The sequence below is a fragment of the Aegilops tauschii genome, chromosome 7, assembly GCF_002575655.3.
Source record: "Aegilops tauschii subsp. strangulata cultivar AL8/78 chromosome 7, Aet v6.0, whole genome shotgun sequence".
Taxonomy (NCBI): domain Eukaryota; kingdom Viridiplantae; phylum Streptophyta; class Magnoliopsida; order Poales; family Poaceae; genus Aegilops; species Aegilops tauschii.
Window position 1 is genome coordinate 570,098,584 of NC_053041.3, and position 6,000 is coordinate 570,104,583.

Consider the following 6,000-nt stretch of genomic DNA (forward strand, 5'->3'; position numbering starts at 1 on the left):
TGCTTCTTTTGAGCCAATAAAATTCACCCTTTGTCGAAAAAAAGATTGGCTATTATAATAGTACTTTTATCTATTTCCTCTCTAATTTTCTTCACATTTATTGTATTTGCCTAGTAATACGTATATAGTTAGACTCTTACATGAGAATCCACTTTTCTTATTTTTTTAATATCTCTCCGCCATATAGGCAAAAATGTCATATAAACAGGGTTTAAACGCATTATTATACTTGCCCGTATGGTATAAAGAGGCTCGCGAGTCATGATCACCAGGCAGCAGCGAAACTTGCCGCGCTGCTACCCGCGGCCTGACCGCTTGAGACGAGGAGTGAGCCTGGCATGCAGCTACAAGCCGCTCGCTGGATCCATGGGCAGCGCATGGACATGCATCAATGGAAACCGGTGCAAGGAAACCAACTCTTTATTTATTTTTTCGTAGAGAGTGGATTTTGTTGACTAAAAAAGAAGCATCATTAAGATACAAATCCTAAGAGCATATCTACGACCTGTGCATAGTTAGGATGCACATAGTTAACATTAACACAAAAGCACACAAAAAACATACCAGCAAATAGCAAAGGCATATAAGATCAAAAATATGCGTAGGCAAGAATTTTCTTTTTAAGACGATCAGATCTGTGATGAGCAAACTACGACAATGACAGTATATGCAACGACTATCTCATGACAACCACACGCTTCGTGCATTCCATTGATGACTTAGATTGCTCTTACGTCGTGATCAAGGGTTCAATCGATTCCCTTTTTCATTTCACCCATGCATGTGCCTCGCCTTGCGTACATATGGCCGGCACAATTTACCTCGTATCGTCTTCTCTTTTAGAGCTAGCTAGTAGCATGACCCACTCTCTACCTTTTAGTGCAACACGTAGCTAGCTAGCACCGCCTAGTGTGTTCTACTCTCTCCGTTCCAAATTACTCGTCGTTGTTTTAGTAATTTGAACTAAAACCACGACGAGTAATTTGAAACAGAGGGAGTACATGGCTAGCAAGTTAGCATTGACCGTTGCCGTCGCCGTCGCTATCTCCTGCTCTCGAGGTCCATTGGTGCATGTGCATGCACGCGCCACGGAGACAGCCAGCGGCTCGTAGCTGCATGCTCGTCATCTACTTGTCCATAGTCCATACGGCCCTCACAGCAGGGCTTTTTTGTGATGTTTAAGGAAAGGTTAGGAGGTTTCATGTAGAATATCTTGTCATTTTGTGAGAACAGAGCACATGTATGCGCAGGGAAAATGCACAAGCTAACGAAAGTTTTTACAACAAAAAGTATAGCCTTTAGGGGGCGATATGTCGTTTTGTACTGAATTGAGCCCACTGAGCAAGTATGGGGATCAAATTGTAGCGTTTATGAGAAGGTGCACCAAAATGACCATCGGGGACAAGTTGATCTATTAGTGGCACATTTAACTCCTTCGTACCAGATTTGACACGATCGACGTGGGTCTAGTAGGGGTACCGTGAAAGCCCATATATCTCACATAATTTCATGCCAACCTGTGGGTGCCAGCCAGCCTACTGATTTGTATCAGCCGTTCCGAACCACTCCCACGTGCACCCATATCCATCTTGCGTCCGTGCTCTATCTTGCCTATTGTGAGACGGTACTCTGTCTAGGAGTAGGCGAGCCCTAAAATGTCTATGTAGTTTTCTCTGTTTTTTCCTCTGCTTTTCAGTTTTCTATGGTTTTTTACGGGGTTTTCCAGTTGTATTCCTTTTTATTTGAATTTTTGTCTTTGTATTTTTCCCTCTTTTTTTATTTTTTCAACACATGTCTACTTTATTAATATACATGGTACATTTACCATATGCTTCTGGAACATTTTTATCATACACGTTCAACATTTTTCAAATACATAATGTGTATCTTTTCCAAATACATATTTCAAACATTTTTTAAATAGATGCTAGACATTTTTGATGCAAAATCTTGTGACAACATACAAGGATGTTGTATCAATGTGTTAGATTTTTTCAGTTTTGTAAAATGTTCTATGGCATCTAGTGCATCTATAGCACCACAAGTGTAGGTGTACCGGATACATTCCCGAAATTCTGAAGGCTGGATTTTATCCATGAGAAGAGAGTAAGCAATGTCGAAGGCCAGCACCTTGCTCTATAAGCGACGAAACTATTTACTGGAAGTCATGAGTGGTTACTATTGCTGTCTTTAGGCACCGTATTACTTCCTCCGTCCCATAATGTAAAACGTTTTTGCAAGATAACATAGCTTGTAAAATCATCTTATATTGCGAGACGAGGGGTAGTAGTTTAGTACACTAGCGTTTCTATTCCTAAATTTTGTAAAAATAATTGAATGCTTCAGAACCTAGTGTTATCTGTTATGTATATCGCTACAGATTTTAAGCAGCCAACAAGAGCAGCTCCGTCGATACAAAAGTTTAGCCCGAATAACTCCGACCGTGAACAACAAATCAGCAGCATCCTCGCCACACTCGTTGTCGTTACTGTTCTCGACAACATGCTTGCAATGATCTAAGGAAGCCACATGGTGCTTGGGAGTTTCCCAACCCGCCTCTGCCTCCCTATATATGAAGGTGCATGTTTGCACGCACGAGCTGACTAATTTCGGCCTCACTATTCCCCAACCTTCATGCCATATTGACCTTTATCTCAATGTAGCATATCTTCATCCCCCAATATCTCTCATGTCCAGGTAACTACTCCCATGAGCCATCTCGTTGTCAATGTAGCATATCTTCATCTTCCAATATCTCTCATGCTGAGGTAACTACTCCAATCTTGCGAATAATCATGCAAACTATGTATGTTGTACATGCACCTTTTTTGCCAAAAATAATTGGTATTTAGATGAATATCCATGAATTGAAGTGGCCCGTCGTTGCATCCGTAGCATTAAATTTGGATTCATGTAGCACTGTTGAGCCGCTGCTGCCAAAGTTGAGACGCATGTGAGCTTCACAAAGCCGTGCATCCTCCTTATTCTTTTGTCTTGTTTTTCATATATATGATGGATTAGTGCAAACATTTGTTATTGAATTATGACTGTAATGTGTATTTCAGGTATATATGATATCATCTATGATGTCTGATTATATAGTTATTTTTTTCATTTTTCTTTCATACTATAAGAAAAACACTAAATGGGGCCTAGCTTCGTTATAACTGCACTATAACTTTTCGTAGCTTCTGGCCGAACCACCGGTAATTGGCATAACACGCTATTTAAAACTTTGGTTGTAATGAAGCAAATGTAGCTATCCAATCATGAATACACTTTCTGAAGCTCATGTCGACATTGCAAACAATTCTAACGTCTGATCTCATTATCGCCCATGTAATGTTTGAATAGACGGAGGAGAGGAATAATCTGCCGCCAGTACCTCTATTCCGACACCTCCCATTTTGATCCAATGACAGTGGGATTGCCTGCGCAACAGCGGGGTCCAATGAGACCTGAACATATGATGTGCCTCGGTGGCGACATAGTAGCGGAAGTACTGTTAGCATCACCATCGAGAATTACAAGACCTACATGACCGACTTCCATTGAGACATGAAGAGCGGGGTGGCTGGGGGGGGGGGGGGGGGGGGGGGTTAAGCATGCAGTTCAATATTATAGAAAGGCGAGGTAGGAGCATGAAAGTTACCCATCTCCTAAAGCGTGGAAAAATAGCTTGGAAGGAGGATCCTTCTCATCTTGGCAAGCACCTGATCGATCCATCATCCATGTATGACATCTGGTTGTTATTTTCTTGTACGATACTTTTGACAGATGCATTAATGCCTCCACAGGTAAGTACCTCCATCTTGATTAGTTGTAGGTCTTCGAGATCCAAGTGCTTGCAATTCCCTCTTAATTACCACCCCTTACCAAGCTTGGACGATATGCATCGGCAGAGCCCAGACCTGCATCCGTACAACAGTCTCACATCCGCTGGGTGACCCAATCTCCATCGCAGTGTCATGCTACTTACTTGGGATAGACCAGGGGCATGGATTATGATCCTTGTAAATGTAGTGTATAGCTGAACAATTTTGTTGACATATGAGTGAGTGTCGCGTGAGAGGTCAGGAGTTGTGTGCAGGGTTAGTGTCATAGTCAAGGCAGACCGCCTGGGCCTCTCTGTCTCTAGGCAAGTAGTTCTCTTTCTATCCCGTTAGGCCCACATTAGTTTAGGTTAGCACTACCTCATTCAGGAAAAGAAGTCTTTATTATGCATTGAAAAGTGTACCATTCGAAATGAAATCTTTGTTAATTAGCTTTTGCAAGGATGTTAATGGCAGTCTGAAACCTTGCTGTGTATGAATATATGAGATTTCAGATCAGGACGACCCGATGAGGCCGGGAGGGCCTAAGAAACATAGAAGCAAGAATATAAAAGGAAGAGCATCATCCTTACGGCTTCCTTGGTGTTTCCAGAAGCATCTGGCGAGTCGCATGGGGGGCTACGAGTTGCCTAACTAGCCGTGCTCTACGTGGTCTGCGTAAGGAACTACACATAGTGGCATGCATGTTGACAGACTTGAGACTATAGGTTTTCCGTTCTTCACGCTAAAATGGCATTTCATGAGGTGCTGCATACTTGCATTTCCCAATATCTCTCATGCCAAGCTAACTATTAGGACAATGATCGAGTTAAAACAACAAGATAATCTAGCATAAACTGTACACAGTTTTGCATATGATGGATTGAAGACGAGGAGAGGACCCAACAAGGCAACAATATTCTATTTCTCATGTTGATCCTCCAGATAGTCTCGCGAAGAAGATACGAGCCTATAAATAAAGTTGAGCTGAGTAGTCTATTATTTAAGTACTAAAGTAAATACTAGGTGGATGGGACAATACTCAATTTTGTGTACCTAATGAATGCAAACATTCGAGCCTAGCCACATGGTTTTACAAAGCAATTGAAATATATGTAATCTTCTGACGCATCCTATGTAAACTTCCTTCCACCCTATCCAAATGCCCCTCCCGCCGAATTTAGGGTGGGCCCCATGCTCCCACTAATGTCCTATTAAACATTTGTAAGTCATCACATGTGTAAGCTATGTAAAAACTTGCCCATAGATGTAGCATTGCTCTCTATCGGGATGTACTTCGGTTTACCTCAAAAAGAGTTTACAACTTCTGAGACGAAGTACATATTAGAGTTCACTCTTTACATAAAAGGAAGTCTGTGCAATTTACATGTTAAAAATGCCTACTAAGAGAAATATAAAATACTAATATTGGCTGTCTTGAAACCTACAGTGGCGATACATCCACACGCCATGCACCCAAGCCATCGGCTTGTAGCTGCATGGTCGGCACTGATTTGTCCTCGTCGACCCTCACAAGAGGGCTTTTATTGACAATTTTGGAACAGGTCTGGGGTTTTCTTGCCGACTACGGTGTCCTTTTTTTAGTTAAAATAGAGCACATGAATGTGCAGGAAAAATGCACAAGCTAGCAAGGGGGCTCTTGCAAAAAAACTGCTGACACAGTGTGCCATGTGTTGTCACCTCGTCTGCATTTGACTTGTTTTGTACTAAACTTGGCCTGCTGAAAAAGTTTAGTGAGCGAATTGTAGCATCTATAAAAAGGTGTATCAAAGTGAGCATCGGGCGACAAGTTAAACTATGGGTGATGCATTTAACTCCCGGGTACTAGATATGGGACGATCCCGGGTACTAGATCTGCTGACACAAAGCTTCTACCACAACATCACCTTGGTTGCAATATTTTTTGCAACAAGGGTCTTGTTGCAGGAATATAGAGAAGAGGCCGGAGATGTTGTTGAAATTTTTGCAACAAGGGTCTTGTTGCTAGAATACATAAGAAGAGGGCGGAGATGGTCTTGCAACAAAGGTTATCTTGAAGTGCAAGTTTTGCAACATGGGTCTTGTTGCAGGAACATGGACGGGTTGGGGGCGGCGCCGCGCTGGGCACAGCTCTGTCGGGGCCGGGGGCAAGGCTGTTTGTTTCTGCAACAACGCGCTTGTTGCGGGA